Source organism: Scatophagus argus, chromosome 20, assembly GCF_020382885.2.
Source record: "Scatophagus argus isolate fScaArg1 chromosome 20, fScaArg1.pri, whole genome shotgun sequence".
Taxonomy (NCBI): domain Eukaryota; kingdom Metazoa; phylum Chordata; class Actinopteri; family Scatophagidae; genus Scatophagus; species Scatophagus argus.
In genome coordinates this window covers 3,546,428-3,566,244 of record NC_058512.1, presented here as the reverse complement: position 1 = coordinate 3,566,244, position 19,817 = coordinate 3,546,428, and positions in this window count along the sequence as shown.

Here is a 19,817-nt window from a genome sequence, read left to right as displayed (position 1 = left end):
GAGAGAGCGGTCACACGAGCATTTTCACATTTTCTAGTCAGTCGTCCATAAAGAATGAAAGAGAAGAACATGTGCTTCATAAACACAAGAAAGAGCCAGGGTTAATTCCAATATGTATATTACATTTTTATATGTAATATACTTTCAAGTACAATCTGACAGCTCATTATATGAACCCTCAGGCGATTTTGTTACATGCTGCACTTACAGGTGAATTTAATTGTTGCTGGAGCCAATTTGATAATAGTGATTCCCAAATATGTGATTAAATAAGCCTAAATATTACTTGTTTTTTTATTAATATGGAGAGGAGATATAACTGTGTTAATTTTTGGATCAACTTTTGCTGCGATCCATATGGGATTGAAATGCTGGTGATCTCTTGTTAGCACAAGAACAGATTTAAATTACTGTTCGATTTTATGTCCTGCATATCCTGCAGCTAAGCATCAAATTTAATGTCTGTAACTTCTCTTTACTGCATATTCTACAGGTGTTTTGTCACCATCAGAATTGCCGTCAGTGTCAAATGGAAAAACGAGCAATGCTAAAACGAAGCTTAGGTAAATGTTGTGAAATGATAATTTATGTTCAAAATGCAAATTAGATATTAGAGACTGGATTCTGTCTACATTTTTTCCAAACAAAAAGCATCGTGACAACATTATCTCTTGTTTAACACATGAGTTGCTTAAGTTTATGCTTGTGAAACAACAAGCAAGGAATACTTTAAATAAGTTCATTTTGTTCATGCAATTTCAACTTCTGCTTCATTTAGGCATCTAAATCTATTTGGTAAATGCCAGAGAAAAAGTTTTTGTCACAGAACCACAATTACAAGTTCCAAAGTTGAAAGCAAATGCATACAAATTATTCTGCCTGGCACCTTTGCTTTTACTCTATTATTTCAATTCCAGACGGCTATCTCTTCCTATTAATGCCATTTATGTATAATTTTCTTGCAGTGGAGAGACATATATCATCCAATATTGTGTCAAAGCACATACTTGCAATGTTCATTTCACAAAATCCCTAAAAACCAGACTGGAGCACTTTGTTCTGCTCCTAGCATATGTATCTCGCCATCAAGCAATATTTGCTTCCCTTATTTCTTGATTTGTTTTTTTTTTGTTGTTGTTGTTGTTTTTGCCACTCTCATCGCTGCAGTCTAAAATTACATCCAGCCATCTGTTGCAAATTACTTTCCAAAAACAATATTTTATTGTATACCAATCAGACTGAAACAACAGTATCTTAAATTTCTGTGTCTCAAGTTATTTGCTGGTGAGTGTGGGAGGATACATATATTGTAAAGGTTAAGTCTCATTTCCTAGGTTCAGTATTTTGTGATTGTGAAATCAATTTAAGCTTTCCATACAGCACTCACAAATACAATACATAAAGTACATGTAACCCTCTCACACAAAATATTTCCACTGTTCCTGGAATACTTTCTCAGTCAAAGCTGCTCATGCTCTTAAGAGAAGACAGGCGGTTAACAGCTGTTTCAGTGACTGTTGGTGAGCCATACAGAGGTCATAAACATGGCTTAATACGAAGTTTCAATGTGGTGTCTTTTCAGTATACTTACACTTTTTACATCCTCAAATCTGTAAATTAGGGATGAAAATGTACGAATTATTCTGTGCCTGTGATGAGTGTGAGTGTTGCTCTAAATGGCTATTTTGTGTATCCTCCCATAGTGTTATGAAGAGTTCAGCAGAGCCCCAGGAAAAGCCTAGCAAGAGGGTTTGGGGTGCAGAAAAAATCCAGCCAGCCTGACACAAAATTCACCAGTCAACAGTCTTTTTTAAAAAAAAAGAAAGACAAAGGCAGAGCAGTGAGAGGGTGGAAAAGGGCAGAGAGAGGTACGGCGCCTTCTCCCAAATTGTTTGGTTGGACTGGGCTGTCAGACAGCTGGGTGAAGGAGGCTCTGGACCAAAGATCAGAAGAGAGTTTTGTAATTGTATTTTCACCACATCCAGCAGCTAACACCGCAGGAGGCATTAAGCTGCACTAAAAAAAGCAGAGGGGAGTGTTTCTGCAAAAGATGTTTGAATTTGTATGAATTCTAATGACTCAAAAGTGCTTCTGAATTTTATCTTTTGGAATTTTCTGCAGAAATCCACTTAATACACATTGTATCTATAAAACAAGCCTTTCCATGTCTCATGCTGTATTCATATATTCTCAATACAGTGCTACTACTTTATTCACTATTTCCAGCCTTCAAGGGACTGCTCCTTTCTGTTAATAAAAATAAAAACTACAGTACAGTATATGAACACTTGTATGTCTGTGTTCTGCTTGGTTCGAGGTAGCCACCATGGCTGGTGTGGCAGCATCTGTTAGATGCTGTAATCCATCCAGCTTTCAGCCATGTGAGCATCTGCTGCAACACACTCCAAGAGAGGGTCTGTACCAGAGGAAAAGAAACAGGAGGATCTTCAGGATGGCACAGGAACTGAGTAATGTAAATGTATTCAGGTGAGCAAAAACAGGAGGGTGGATAGTATGCTGGCCATATTTGGTCTCAAGATTCATTCTACGAGGCAAATTTTAGTAGAATGCAATACGCAGTAAACCTGGTACAACAACAAAAGTCTGCCATCCAGAGTGCTCATTACTATGAGCATCACTCATAGAAAGTGAAACGATTCAGCACACTCGTGTCTTCAAACACTGTGATGAGAGTCTGTGCCATACCAGATGTCTTGGTCATTACAAGGTGGTGTCAGTGCCAACCTCTTGGTCAGCCAGCAGCTGCCTTAGCAATGTGGATCTCTCGGATTAAGGCCGGATCCAATCTGCTCTGATCTGTTCGAGGAAACAGACGATGATGAGGCGACAAACAGCTCGAATGAGAGATAGTAATCCAGACAGCCATCAGATCACGCATCAAGAGTCATCACAGGAAATTACCACAAATGCTGTGAATGCGAAGATGAAGCAGCAAGCAACGCGTTCTTGGTTGGATTTCACACGTCTTTGGGAGTAATTTGACAGGTGGATAGCAATCAGTACACCTGTTATCAGGGGGGAAATGTGATAGGTATTCATTTATCCTAGGAAATCAATTCTACTCAGTTAAGTCCATACCTGCACAGTAAATATGGTTAATAATGCATTATAAAGATGTTTTGACCAAAAAGTATAGTGAGTGTATGTGTGTATGTGGGGAGAGCTGGTAAGTCCTCGCTCTCTCCAGTGACAAAATGCTCCTCATCAAGGCACAGAATATAAACCGGCAGCTGTGGAGCATCGGTTACATCTGCGTTTTCATTCACAAACAATATTACATATCAGCTGGCTCTCACCTCTTCCAAAACAGTTGAAATGAAACATCCAGGGCCATCTCATTTATGTCCCTGGCTACTGTTTTGCCAGAGAACAGTACTATATCAACTTTCCTAGCAGCCTCATTGCACAGTATTCCCTGAATAATGGCTCTGGCAGCAGGTAGAATTAGATCTGCAATGACAGTGTGTTTCTTATGCTGGCAATCTGATATAGCTATAAAGGACACCTTCACTCACTTGGGTTGTTTTTTTTTTTGTTTTTTTTTTTTGCCTAAATGCAGTTAGTTGTTCATCCAGACCCCTCCTCTGTCTTTGCAGCTTGGAGGCCATGTTTTTTGTTTTTTTTTTTTAGCTTAGCATTGGCTCTTTTTTTTTCCTTTGTGCTTTCACCAGGTGTTGTTTTTCAGAAACATGGATGTGATCTTACACCATGTGATCAGTTCAGAGGTGCAAAGTAGAAGATAGAAAGCAGACATTGCAACCATAAATGTATGTCCTTGCACAAGGTGTGTAGTTTGACTGTGGCTACACAATCAAGCGTGTGTATGTCACTGACTGCTCTCACACTGTCAGTGTGTCTGACATGTCGATGACAGGGGAACGATTAATCTTTCTTTATGCAAATGCACATAAAAATAACATGTTTAATTGGGAGTCTGCAAATAAGGTCTAACCTAATGGTTTGTCATTAGACACACGCGCGCACACACACACACACACACACGCGCACACACACAGGGTCACCTTCACCAGAAATGACAAAATATGAATTTTCCCTCATTTGATTACTAAAATGTTTGCCTGCACAGAGTGGCACTAAGTGGGGATACTGAGGGGAACACAAACAAGAGTCAGTGGTTGATGCATATTGAAAATGGCTGAGAGCAAAAATCAATCAGACATCAGCAATATATGTATTGACAGTGAGCTTATCAAATTTAACTGTGTTGGATGCACAGTTGTCTGCAGAACAAATGAAAAGGGTTTAATCCTGCTCAGTAGTCCAGCACAGCCAGTCGCTGACACCCACCCCTTAGGACACAGATGGCTCATAGTCCAGTTTCATAAGACACTATGGAATCAGCTGTAACTTGTGTAAGAGCAAAGTTCATTCCTGCGTGACACCAAGTCCTGCTGGGATCAAACATATCAGCACAGAAAGAAGGCGGGAGGCTCGAAGTGGACACAGTGTGGGACAAGCAACCGGACTTTGCCCACTCTTTACTTAATAAAGCCAAGCCAGTGTGACACGATCCTGCTGCTGTGTCTGGACTGAAGTGAGTGGGAACCTTTAAGTGGCTCATGCTGTCAAAGAAGGAGCTTTTATATACATAACATTCGCTTTACAAGAAATGTTTCGTTGTTGTGATATGTCGTTCATATTTCTGTAATTTAATGCAATTTTTCAAGAGCATTCAAGGTTTCAGGTGAATGGGAGCCAATTCAGCGACTTAACAATACAACAGGATCCGCAATATGAAAAACTGATCTGCTGTTACGACTGTATGTTAATCTTCCCATGAAATCCAACTAAAGAGGTTCTAATTAATATTTTGATTAGTATTTAAGAATAAAAAATGCATGACTGAGATGTACTTGCTGCACATGTCGGAGGTTGGAAGGAGAGCAAAGCTCAGAAGGCTGATCTAACAAATATTGATCTCGAGGTGATCTGGAGCAAACAAGGAAGGCCCATTAAAAATGCAGTTTGTGAGTCGAGAGCAAATCAAATTAGACTCACGAGTGTTAAATGACACTTTGGACTGACTGAATTGCTCACTTTGCTGATGATACATGAGGGTTATCAAACTAAATCAATAAAATATTTGCGATTTTTCTTCTAAGCTGATGAAAATGCTTGTAGAACATGAGGTAATGTTGTAATGTACAGTGTCTGATGCTTAAGAGGAGCTGAACAGTCAGAAACTCTTGGTATTTTATTTGACATTAACAAGGCTGAACTGTATTTCTAATTGGATTTCTGCTGTGATAGTACGGCTGCATTTGGTGGTGATACATCTTTCACGTTCACATGTGGATAAAGAGCGATTTGTTCCCTTTTCTGCTGTGCCCCCTTTTTTATTTTTATTGGACATTATCGATCTAATACTAAATAATGAAGCATACTGTCGTCTTGTATTTTGTTAAGATGAACTAGTTGAATGTCCTCTGAGTATTTGTGCAGCAATTATTTTAAATGACTGTATCTAATGTTCCGTGTGTTTCACTCTACATTACAGCCTACAGTTTATCCTTTAAACTGAAAGCACCCAAAGAGACAAACACGCACCCACCAAAGCTTTGATTCAGGATCAGTTCCCATCCTGATCAGACACATTTAGTGGCGATCACATCGTCATGGCTGATTCTTTCTGGTTCTTCCTGGGGGGATGGATGAATCATTCAGCCAATAAACTGTACCTTGGAGCTGAAGTGGTTTATTGTTGAGATCTTAAAAATCAGTTCTACACGCCAACAGGAGAGATGTGCTCTCGTGTTCTAGTACTTAAAAGCCGAGCAGCTGGGTTTTGCAGTAGCAGAGGGCTGGAATGACGGTTTATGTATGTGTTTGTTTATTTATTTATTTGGTTTAGCCCAGAATATGGTGAAACACAATAATCCAACTGGGATGATACAAAAAGTTCAGGCTGAGAGATGCTCCTCGGTCAATAATAACATGATTGAACTGCTTTGGAGACTTGTTTCTCAAGTAAAAGGTCACTGATATATATATATATATATATATATATATATATATATATATATTTTATTTTATTTTATTTTATTTTTTTTTTTGAAGGACCAAAAATAATGATTTCAGCTTTGTTTTCATTTAGCTGGAGAAAGTAGCCGGCACTTTCTGACAGACAGCAGAATTACAGGGTGAAAATTGCACTCTTCACTGGATTTTAATGGCATATAAATTTAAGTGTCACCCATCGGCCGTTGCATCCTACCTTCCACTTTTCTCCACATCACAGCACACCTGTATGGCCTGTAGCAACTAATATTCCCTCTAATAATTTTGGTTAGCTTAAGTGCAAAATGCAACCACAGTAAGGGAATATGATGAAAGGTGTTTTTCACCTGATTAAACCCCTCTTGAACTAAATTTAAATTAATAAAACTGACTCGTCTGCTTCATATCCCTTCACATGCACCTGGGGAATCCCCATCTGCTGAGTTTACTGATCAAGGAGGCTCCATCGCGCTCAGGAGACAGGTGAACCGTCGGAAACTCGTCCCCGCTGAGAGACCTTCTGTCTGTGCTGACGGGATCAGCAGAGAGCACGTTTGTGGATGTGTTGTGATGAGAGGCTTAGTCAAATCCATCATTAAACAAAGGCAGTTAACACGGTCACACCTGTAACATAAATCAAATACAATTTTTTGGTTTTGTTTTTATTTAGATTTGCTCCTCAGCGTGAACACACTCTACACTGAGGGGTTAAACTAATGTACTGGGTTCTTCAAAAATATAAATACTAATATATTTGCCCAAATGATGGACAATGACAATACAAATCATTAACGCATTACTCATATAGGATGAAGTGTGCCACTCTGCTAAACTGAACTCAAGGCAGCCAACCCAATTAGAAATGTGTTACGTTCCTGCATTTAATAACACAATTCTGTATTTGAGCCTTCATGCAATCAGAAAAAAGCTGTCTGACTGGATGTCAGAACTGATGGATGGACAACTTGGTGGGTGGATGGAGCAAATGCCTTGATGAATGACACTCACATGATAAGTGATGTTGATGGAGGTGTTTTGCTACTAACAGCATGTTTTTTTCCCCACAAACAAAAGGTCTAAAGATGATGGTGGGTCAAGTACCAAACCTCACTTCATCTCCACCTGTTAGGCAGGTGAAGTCTCCTCCTTGGTGTGTATTAGCTCAGTGATAGTAGTACATGCTGTCTGTGTGTGATGCAGTTGTGGGGAAACAGAGAGAAAACAAAAACTTGTTAGAATATAAAATGATAAAGTGAAACCTTACAGGAGAAACCTGTATAAGATTAAAAACTGGTCCTAGATCAACATTAGCTGGCAGAATCGGAGCCTCCTCCTCCTCTTCTGTCAAAGTAGATTAATACCCTGCATCCAAATGTGCCGTGGTGCTACTCCAGTCACACCTCCATCCATCACACAGCAGGGATTCTCCAGACAGGGTTCACTGTTTTAGCCATCTGTCAATCAGGACCCACAGGCAGACAGCCCTGCCTTCCCCTGCCAAACCACACAACACCTGCCACCTCATTGCTTTGCCACAGATGCCCGGTCTTCACCTGGCCGCATGCCCCGCAGCCCTCAGGACTGTCAAGAATGAAGCATGAAGCATCTAGTAGTCGTATCCAACCTGTTAGGTGACACTGTGGCTTTTGTTTTAGATTTGGTTTGCTCACCGCTCAGTTGCAAGTCAGCAGCTTTGTTTGTTTGCCATGTTTGTAACCTGTAAGAGATGGAGGGATGAAAAAACATACCGTTTTACAGCCTGGATAAACACAGCTTGGTATTATGTGTTGTCTGCTGTAATTTACCTCATCTGGTGATCACACCATGAAAAATGTAAAGAAAGAGTCAGAAAATAGCTGTTAATGCGTAACAACTAGATGCTGAAGACACTGCAGGATAGCTTGTTGAAGAGCCAGTTCCTACAGAATCTGTGAGTCTGCACATACTGCACCTGCTAAATAAATAGCTCTTGATTAAATCTGTTCTGCTGCTAAATAGATAATAATAATAGTAACTGACTGCTTTCTTCCTCTTGGCAATTCAATTACTGTTTTTTCATGTAGGTGCTGCTTACTCAGTTTGAATTCATCATTCCTCCTGACTCTTACTGTTTTTGTGTCCTGTCACATTAATGCACATATGCCAACCACTAACTACCCACAGAGCCTCATGTGTTGTTTCTCAGGATATTGTGTATCTTTCTTCTACTGAAAATAAACAGTTCTCACCCCAGAGCTGTAAATATAGTGTGAATATGCCATAGCACATACCTCAAAAGCCCAATAAACCTTACACACATGCAACACATTTGCTTTGTCGACAGCTCTGTCATCCACACAATAAGATTTAATTAAGAATCGGATGCACAACAGAGGGAAAGAAAAAAGGTCACCTCTCTCTTCTCCTTATCTTTCAAATAAGTGCTCCATGTTCTCCACTTGCAAAACGATTATGCACATTTTGCAACCATTTAAGAACTTTAATATGTATTCCTGAGACCAACTATTTCTAACCATGTCATCAAACTGACAGCTTGACTGGCAGGTGAAATTTCTTTCTAATTCATAGATTGGTGGGCTTTAATTTTCACCAGAAAGTGAAATGGATTCCTTAGTGCTCAGGGATCTGTGGAGGTTTTGAAGTTAAATAGATTTTACCCATAAAGTTCTGAGTGCAGTCGCACCTCATGCTCAGACTTCTGTTAATGTGGTACATCTTTAATGTGTTTTTTGGTTAAACTGCAAACTATGTGTATGTATACGTGTAATCATTATCATTATCTGTCTGATATAAAAGAACTGTAAAAGGACTGTACAGTACTTTAATGGCCTCATTCTTAGGGCGTTTATGATTTAAATAAAATACATTTAATCACATAAATTTTCCCATTTTCTGAAATCCATTTCTTACTGTATATGAGCCATAGCAACAAGATGATTCCACCATATGTAGAGCTTAATGAAAAGCTTGCACAAATCCAGCGCATGTGTGTCATTGCAAGAATAATCACAAGGCTTCACATTATTTGCATTCTCAGAGTCAGGCAGGTGGGGACGTGAGGGGAACTTCAGTTTGGTTGGACTTAAATCTGTTTAGTCTTTAGAGCGATGGGAACTTTAGTGTGTTTCTGAGCACTTGTTTATATCCAGTCAGTGCTGTCTCAGCCAACAAAGCTCTCATTTTTCTGCTCACAGCTTCTGAATCTGCCATAAACACATATCTTAAGACAGCATTGTAAACAACACTGGCCAAAACAAACAAATCTACAGAAAATTACATTCTCCCCAGTCCCTGCACTTGAGCCAAACTTTTCTGGGAGCTGCGGATTGTCAGGGGACTTAGTGTATTCTGGCTGGCTGCTGCTGTTCCCCCACCTAGAGGATTTCAGGTCTAATCTGTCAGGTGCATGCCCAAGCACTTCTTTATCAACTTTATCAATAACAGTGCAGCATTGCCAGGGCAACAGAGAGCGGGGGGGCAGCCACCAGCCATCCCATGCTTTGGAGAGGACAATAATTACTCAACCTCTCCCACAAAGAACCTGGCATGACTGACATCCACCTACCACGATCTAAAAACACATTTGGCCATTTTCCTCCCCTCAATCATACACCTAAATGAAAGTCTTGCCCTGGCACAGTGTGCCAGATGTTTTTTCTTTCATGTTGCCAAGTTGCTCTACAGTAAGTCTTTATAATCATTTGGACAGAGGGAAAGCCTCTGTAGACCTTGTGCCTGGACTTAAACTGCAATGGTTTGGATGGTAATCGTGAATACTGTGCAGCCGTCTGATTGTTTTGATTTGTGTGTGTGTGTGTGTGTGTGTGTGTGTGTGTGTGTGTGTGTCACCTCAAATGCTTTTCATCAAATGTGAAAAGAAGCTGTTCTAACGCTGCACAGACAATCTGCTCAATCTGAATTACACATTTATCTTAATATTTCTTTTCACCAGAAGACAAAGCAACAACATCAAAACCTCATCTATTTCAATACTGTCTCTGTCAAACTGTTTCTTTTTTTATAGTTCACTGCATTTTTTCACTCAGGGAAGGGGGTTTAACTTAACAACACCATCATTTTACTTTCCCCTTACTTGCTCAGATTTTTCTTAGCTGCCATCTTGACTTGCGATGAGGCTGTAAGACCTGACACGTCTGCCTGCCTCTCCCTGATGAGGCTGAACTGCATGTCTTTCTGTCTGTAGGGTTTAAAATAAAAAATGACTGGTGAACAGCATTGCTGCTTTAAAAGGTCTGGTGTGTGTCGGATTAACACTTTTAAGTCTGTGACCTCTGGACACACCAGTATTTACAATGGTAACATTTTGCAGAGAAAACTGTTAATTTCCACAGAATCTAGTTAGCTGCAATTCCAAACAACAGGCTTCCAGTTTAACATGGACCTCAAATGTTAATCCACACAAAGGCAATGTAACTCCAGCACATGATTCTTGTAACCTGAATAGCAACTTGATACCTTTTTGAACAGGCTGTCAAAACAAGACATTAATACTCAGAGGGGAATGTGATCCCGTACAAGAGGAGCCTCTTCAGAGTGCTTCAAACCTCACCACAACGCTATGCGTGCGAGACATTTTCCGTGGACTTCTTTTCGTCTTTTCATCCCCTTGTGACCTTTCGTGGAGAGGATCTGTCAAACGTGAGGCGAGTGGAAGTCCTTATTAAATAGAATAAGCCTTGACATGGAAATCTCACAGGGTGGCACAAGTAAAATCAGCACTTGAGATTAGACGACATTTGAACTGTGATGTTGTTTCATGTGCCCCAGCTTCCTGCTGTCGTTGCACTATACGTATATATTCACACAGGGGATACAGAAAACAACACAAATGAAATGATTAAGCACTGCTCATGTATATATACACAGATGACATTAGTCAAAATACTGCCAAAAAAATCATCATTTCTGTCCACATTAGTTTTAGTGCTGCTCACAAAAATATTAGGCTACTGACAAACTTTCTTTTCTCCTCCTGAACAGGCAATTTTTCATGAGCACCACAACTGCATTTGCAAAATGAAAAAAAAAGAAGAGAACTTTTACTTATGGAAGCTGATGCTTCTCATCCTGTATCTAACTCAGTGCTGCACTAGTAGCCAAGCATGCATGCAAATTAAATTAGCTCTCCTACGTCCACATTGCGAAAAGACGTCCATAAATTGATTTATTGGCTTTTGTCACATCCATGATGCATTACATACAAGGTCCTGTTTAGAGCTGATGAAATTTAGGTTTAATTTATGATTCAATAACAAGAGACCCATATTCATATTGGCTCTTTTGATCTATTGCTTGCAGATGATTAGAATCGCCACAATGAGAGAACACTGAGCCACATAAAGCATGACCACATGCTGTCATTCCCGCATAGTGAGCACAATTACACCAAAGTTAGACTAGTGGCTCATAAATAACAGATGATTTGTTTCAGGAACACACCTTCAGATGCAGAAAAGAAAAAGAATCACTTTGCACAGAGAAATAATTTCTCCCTGTTTACAGATAGTGACGGCGGTCATGTAGAAATGAGTGGATTTAGAGAGGCACAAGGTGGTTTGAGAGGGAACTAGAGCACTTCATACAAAGGCAGGGAAAGCACAAGAAAAGGACAGCAGGATGAAGCAACAAGCTGGCGGTGGGTATCTTACTCTCCAGCTGCACGCTCAGGAAACCCTTTGGAACACAAAGGTAGGACAGAGGATGGTGAAACAGCCCGAGGAAGTGTTACACCCAAATGCATCCCAGTTGCCATATGAATTATTCCAGCCCCACTGTTTGCACAGTATTTTTGGAAAACAACAAAAAGACTTTAAAGTGGGCTTGAAAGTGGTGGATGAGAAGTGGGATAAAGGGTGTACGAAAAATTATCTACAAAAAAATCAGTGGGCCGCATAAACACAAACACGGCCCTCAGTCACTGGGATCAAGGGCAGAGGAGAAAGAGAGGCCTGCTGATGCTCCAGTGTCCCAAGCTATTTATTTTTTCACTGGTGTATGTGCCTGATGCAACACGGAGAGCAGCAAAAACACACTTTAATATACAAGTTTTGGGTCATAGACAGATTTCTGACAAACAGACATGTGTGTAGTTGTAACATGAATTATTAGCCCCAATGCAAAAAAATCTGTGTATCCCAGACACAAGACTGATACTCAATTTGGTATTTAGGGTAACTGGAAACATGGAAGATAAGAGATACAAAGAGGCAAAGAAGCACAAGACACATTTTTAAAGTTGCAAACTATTGAAATAAATATCATCCATTAGCTGCCATGATTCCAGTCCATACATCCATCGATATTGTTTGTAGGCAAGCAAGACTTCATCTCCCACAGCCCTGTTTACCAGACATTCTGTTCATAGACATCTAATCTGCAACAACAAATCTGTTCATAACTGAAATTTAATGCTGTCCAATTGCATTCAAATGCTAATCCTATTAACACTAATAAAACATGTTATAATAACGTATGTGACAAGTCATAAACGTATTGATATGGAGCAAATCAGCATGTGTTTCATTTGTTTTCTGGAACATTTAAGCCAAAAAATAATATTTCACACAATTCAATCGAGGTCTTCATGTAACTTTGACATTTTTCACTCATATAAAGAGTTACGAACTGCAGGCGCTAGTCCCAGGGAGGCTTTTATTCAGCTTAATTAAAAGCGTTTTTGTTTTTCCAACTCCGATGGTTTGATAGTTTTCCACTGAGACATGTTTTAAAAGTGCCAAATCCCTGTGCATCGTGAGATCAAATATCTCTTACCTGCATCACTGTTTAAAAAAAATTCTTGTGCATACTTTTGTTTGATTGTTGTTTAGGTTTAAACAACAGAAAGAAGACGATAAAAACTCTGGTAATAAAAACTGGTGGGAAATCGATCACAAATAAACATCCATGAGCACATATACACAAACAAGAACACATTAGGGTGGTGTTGAGGGGCAAGTAAAATTAAATAATATACAGGTGGGTATGGATTTTTCAGGCTGCATTAACATTGTCCATGTGCAGCAAAAATTTATGGGAAATGCTGCCCACTGTATTCTGTGAGCATCTGTAGCATTTCTCAGTTTCTCTGCTAAGGGCTTTAAAGCAAGCACAAATAATCCAAGGCTTAACGGGCAGCCTTTTTTGTCCGTGTATGTGAGCGAATGGAACAAATCAGGTAGGAAACCATTTGTTAGCAGCATCATTCAGACATCTAACTTATGCAGTCAAGCTTTTTCCACTTGTTTCCACCCAAAGGCCTTGGCAGCATCTAAAGACAAGGCGATTTTTGGGTCCACGGAGTCATACACAAGTCATTGTAAGTTGACCAGTCATCTAATGTTGTCAGAACTGTAACCATTTGGGATAAAGCTGGACTGGTCCAATTGGATTATGTTTCCTGTGACCTTTGACAGACGGTTTGTGAAAAACTTTGCGAGAATCTTTTTCTCACAGTTAAGAAGAGAAATAAGCAGATAATCACCATGGTCTAAAGCATCTTTACTCTGAGCTGATGAAAGGCAGCTGCTTTAAATGCACCATTACATACCTCAAACAAAGAACAAATAATGTCCTCGAAAAACCTGTAGAAAGTCCAAGACACCACTGGAAAGCAGTAAAAGATAAAGCCCAGCAAAATAGTTGTCAAACTTTTCTTGTCTAATTCACCTTGTGATGACTAGAGGAGGCTATAAAAGAATCTAAAGCTATGATTTATCTGCTTAGTTGAAGAAGATGTGGTCCCATCTGACTGCTGTGGTTCTGCTATATGATTCATAATGTTTCATCCTGTTACTGCCAGCAGCCGACCATCTAACCAGTATGTCTGATTATTTCAAAATGAGGCAATCTGTGCTTTCTAGTGGCAATGCTGAATTTGTTGTTATTTCATGGTAATTACCTTGTTCTTGTTTGAGAGTGTGAACGTTTCAGGTACATTCAGGGGTCTCATCATTAGCTGATTTCTTCTTTGACGCGTATGAGCATATGAGATAATCCTCCCTCTCCAGTAAGTGTTGAAAGAAACCCACCAGATGGTGAGGTGTCCTTCCTGCTTTCTACTAGTTTCCTCAAAGAGTTTTGCTTCGGTTCTAATCATCTTGGTGAACACGTTAATCTTAATCTTTGATAACTACGTTACTTATATACTTATATAGAGCACAAATAATCAATATGAGGATGAGAAATGAATGAGTACTTTCTTCTCCCTGGATGCATCAGTCTTCAGCTATGTTTCAAATCCAGATCGGAGGATAGCTGTCTCTGTACTACATCAACATCTTCTCAGGTGGAGTATACTGTCACCCCTAACAACCTTTGTTTTACATGTCACTGGGCTGCTGAAGCAGCACAGCATTCTCAGAAAGAAACACACAGGATCTTGAGGTGAAGTACCGTATTCTATCCGTTACGTCTTTCTGCCCTGAGAAACCTTCAAGTGCTTTTTGGACATTAGCAAGCAGCCAATGGAGAGGAATAGACTATAATAAAGAGCCCTGAAGTGAAAGCAATAAAACTTGCAGGGGTTAAATGATTGATAACCACCAGTAGGAAGTAACAAACTACAGGTGATATAATTAGCAAGAGTCTATGGTCATGTTAGCAGCTCTTTAAGGCTGATTAGACACAACGTTGCTTGGAACTAAAAGCTCCTGTTGAGCCTGATTGTAAAGTCATGTGGGTGTCTGGTCATAAACAAAAGTCATGCATACATTGAAATTTCGACTTGCATTGAAAAGTTAAGTGATTGTGAAGTGAGGGAGACAGAAATGTCCGAACATTTCAAGGTGAGCCACACTGTAGTTTATTTTACCCAAACCACAAATATCAACCTAACGGTAGCGTAAGGGGTGAAGTCAGGGGATCTTCAAAGTTAGTAAGATTCATCCTCCATGGACCAGGAGTGTCTGTACTAAATGTTATAGTCGACTGATACATCCGCTAAGGAATCAGAGAAGGAAGTGGTGGATGATTGCATATAACTGTCTTGTGATAGCAAAACTCAGGCCAAAGGCTATCGGGGTGCTGACACCAGGTTTTTGAATTTGATATAACCAGCTCTAGGCAGCCAGTGGAGGGAGTGAGCAAGGGATAATTTGTTTAGGTTCAATGAATTTTGAGAGGCTTAGGAGTATTTTGGGAGCCCAGCTAAGCAGAGGGAAGTGCAGATGGGAGATGACAAGAAGTTGGACAAAGTGCCAGAGGGTGTCTCTGATTCCTCAGGGGATGTCCTGCAATACAGGCCATGTCCAAAATTTGGTTGTATAAGATTAAACTCTCTCGGATGTTAGGCATGAGTCACAGCAGAGTTGTCACTGAGAATGCAAGTCAGAGAGGAACCAAGAGAGGACAGTCCCAGGGATGCATCATAAAGCAAATATTATCTTTCACACTGAAGACGGGTCTAGAAACAGGGCTAAAGAAAAAAAAGGGCAGTCCTAATTATAACATGGTATAACAGGTATCATCAAAAACACACTCCTTGGGATTCTTTGGGGTTATTTGATGGTTTGCTCTAGATAGAGTACTCAAAAAGAGATGGCAGGTTTCACTGAATGGCAAAAAGTTCAGTTAAGGCTCGAAAGTGGAGCTCAAGAGAGAACTCCAGCAGGTGTAATGTCAAGGTGCTGTGCCTAGCTGTGTGGAAATGTTGAAGTTACAGGCGGCTTTGTAGAGAAGCAGAGACATCAAGGACTAGTAAGCAGCAAAGCAACAATTATTTGTGCGCCTGCACTCTGTTTTCTCAATCCTGTCAAAGAAAGAAAAGATTAAAAGAAGCTATCAGACTCCACAACTGACAAAATCATATTACTTAATTTTAGTTAAGATCAGAGTAAATTGTTATTTGGCTTCTTAAAATATAAAAAATAAAACTGCATGAAGTTCTATTGAGATTTTTGTTATTTCTCCTTCGGGCTCTTATGCTGCCTCATTGATTACATGGTGGTTTATGGACACAAGTCGTTACACTTGTAATGGTTCTGAGCCAGCAATGTCACTGATTGTGCATACATCACCAGCACATAAACAAACACCAGTTGTCACAAGATTGTCTCATCATGCAAAGTAGTCTTTGGAATGCTCTGTGCTTGTGAAGTTAACATTGGGTTTAATCCCCTGGTTTCCTGAATACCATGCCAGAGCGGGATAAGATGACATGGCTGTCTGGCTAGGAGACAGCTTCCAGATGCCTCTCATGTCAGTTTGTCACAGTGGGTTTGATGGCGCTTCAGGTGACAGGTAGGCAGTCTGGGAGGAGTGAGCACTGCCTCTTTCAAAGTGGTTTTGCAGCCATGGTGACACTCACAGCTGATCTGACTGCCTTCGAATCTGAACACACCTTCAGATCAAGCTAAACCAAGAGGATTTCATTTACCTGCCTACTGTTACTTGTCCATTTGAGAAGTTTTGCTCTAGCAACAACTATTGCATCATTACGCACAGCATAATGATGCACAGCTGTGCTCCTCCTTCTCAATTAAATAGCTTGCAAGAGAGAGGTTGACACTCCCTAAATGCATTTGCGCCATGCACTTCAGAGCATGTGTTACGGATTGTTTGAATAGGGCCCTAAAATGCAAAAATATATTAGTTTTGGTCACAAATGTGAACAGTAAGACAGACAAAATTTCCATAAATTGTTAAATGAGACCAACTTTTTAAAAGCACAACCTTGTTTGTTTGTTTCGCCAACAGAAAGTGACAATCAAGTGGGACTGTGTTTGGAGTGGTAGTATCTTTTGTTGTGAATCTCTACTATTTGCAAAAAGAAAAAAAACATAAACAAGATATAAATATATGTACCTATAAAATTTAAAACTTGGATAGTACAGTGTAAAATCAACAGATCCCTGAAGCACGTTTCCTACGTGAAACACTTAACTGACTCATAAGTTTAACATGATACAGTTCTCACGTGCACACACACTGATGTACAGCAGCACACATGAGATTAATGGCTGGTATGTGCCACGCTGCAGCAGCTGCAGCTCGCGCCACAGAGGCCGGATACCGTGGGTCTGAAGTATTTTTAAGGATAATTGGGCTGAGAAATGGCTGCACATAAACTGGGTTTCTACAGTCACTTTCCACAATATGTTATCACATACTGCTTGCAGTGAGATTAAGATTTTAGGGGGCATCTTGCAGATTTACTTTGTGCAAAAAAGCCTCGGGGGACAGAATAACCTTGACATCTCTGCTTTAGCCAGGAGAGTTCAAAAATCACGGCTATTTCTATTCAATAATGTTTCCATGATTTACATCCCTGATGGAAACATGGTATGCAGTTGTGAAGTGTTTCCTGTTGGTACTTCAGTCGATGAAGTTCTGCACATATACCACGCTATACATAGCACACGGAGACCTTTTGTTTGGCTCTTGTGTGATTATTGGATGAAAACAAGCAGATTCGGCGAGCTGAATCACTGATTGACAAGGTAATGACTTTCAGAGGATGAGGAATCATTAAAGTTTGTCCCAGAAACTGAAGCCTTGTTTGCCTAAGGTGATTATTCTTTGTCTGGAAGACGGTGGTATAAACAAAGTCCCTGAGACAGTTCTGTTTATTCACCAAAGCTCGGTCACTACTTCAGTCAAAACACTCATCAGGATATTAACTGTTTGGGTACGAATTTTGTAAAACTGCCAACAACTTTTGGGTTCCACAAAAGGTTGCTCATCATGCAGAGCCTTCATGGCATCAATTTAAACAAAGAAATGAATGATGAAAAGTTCAAGGTAATTGATTTATTAGTAATTAAAAGGGCCTGTAGATAATGCTAGACAAACAGACTGCAAATCAAGGGAAATGTATGAAGTCCTACATGGTAACAGAAAAGAGATCTTGGGTCGTTTACGGGGTTCAGTTGCTGAGATATTTGTGGTGCTGACAGTGACGTAAGCTGCGAGCTGCAAGGCTGAGCACCACATCCTGTGACTTTGGCTGCCTGTGATTAGCGGGACCACCGACAGAAACATGGGACTTCTGCACTTGGTGAGCAACCACAAGGTTCCTTTTAGGTTTGGTTTTCTCTCCATACAATATCATCTTTCTTTTCTTTAAATGTTCAGTGCCAAACAAGGCAACATTGTGGTGTGATGTTCTTATAATGCAGCAAAGGTGAACATCCCAGTGGCAGATGGATGCACAAAACATTTGACTTCGTCCACACATACCAAAGTCTGCATTGCACAGAAATTACCATGTTATTTACTACCTTTGTTACAGTGCATTGACTGATAAAGGTTCATGTGCATCTCAGATTATTACTATTGTCTAAGACACGTTTAAATTTGCACAATGCATTTTTTTATCACCATGACAACAGCACTGAAATTATCTCACATATGTGTTTTTGCATTACATTGTATACTGTCCGTTATAACACATACAGACTATCAGTGGCATCCTGATGTGAGGTTAAACTGCGTGACACATTGCATGCACATTCATTAAAGTGCTTTAGAAGTCACTGTGCTATGCTCTGATGCTATAAATATTTCCAGATATGTCTGAAATCTCCACATGGCATCAAAGCAGCATTACAAGCATTACTGTGAAAATATTTTTGCAGAGTTTGAAACAGTTACTGCAATTGTTACTTTTCCAAAGTAACTTTTCAAAATGCAGTCAAAATTTTCAAGTTTCCCCTTCGGGTTGCTTGTGACTGTGATGTTACCATAGAGGAGTGCTGCCATTTGTTTGTGTCCACTAATAACCTTTATTAATGCTTGTGTATATTCAGGTATGGATGGCAGCTCCACTATTTACTGCACCTCCATGAGATTATTCTCATTAAATACAAAATGCTGACCTTGGTAAGACACAAATGGATCTTTAAGAGACAGGCTCTTCCATCACGGTGAAATGGAGCGCTCCCCATCTCACAATACTGCTATTAAGTTTCATCAAGGCTCATTACATGCTGACTCTATGTCATCTCCTGTGCACTATAAACTCCCTCTCTGCAAACACACAGTACCACAATAGGTGTATTATCACACATTCTTCTTATTGTTGTTGGTAGGTGCCTCTTACAATAGAAATTGATTCTTTTGGGGTTCACAATAAATAAATGTGCAAGGAAATAGCTTCTGTCCCTCTCATTAAAACCATGCATAAATGTCTTTCCAGGTTACATCAGGAATGCATTTGTCACAAACACAACATTCAGTATTTAATGGCAAAAAAAGAATATAGTGGTCACAACACAATGCAATAATCGTAAAGCAACGTGGATCTTTTATTGTCTCGTTGTTCATAATTTGATGTGAGCTAAAATAAATCTAATTGGATCCCTTTCAAGTCCTGATTGATGCCAAAACTGAATTATATTCATTGACTGGTACATTAAAGGCAAACAAGCAGAGCAGCATGCCAGAGAGAGAAAAAAAAAAGAAATGAGAAAGAGGGCAAGCGAGAGAGACAGACAGGATGGTGGGCAGACATAGCAGCATGCTTGTATGATCTTGACCCAGCAGTCGATGGGGAAGGGCGGTGAAACCTGATTACAGACAGCCCACATCCGAGCCTGCTGATTTCATTTTCCTCACTCTGCTCAGCTGGGGAAAAGACAGAGGTGTGATGTTCTGCACCAGTACACTGTACAGGCTTGATTAAACTTCTGAGGGTTTTCTCGATCAGCTGTGATGTCACCTGTGATGTTTGGCAGTTACTACCTGCATTTCCATTACATACAAGAGTATTTTTTTTTTTTTTAGTTCCGTCTTTATTCCTTAATTTTTACTTGAGGAACTTG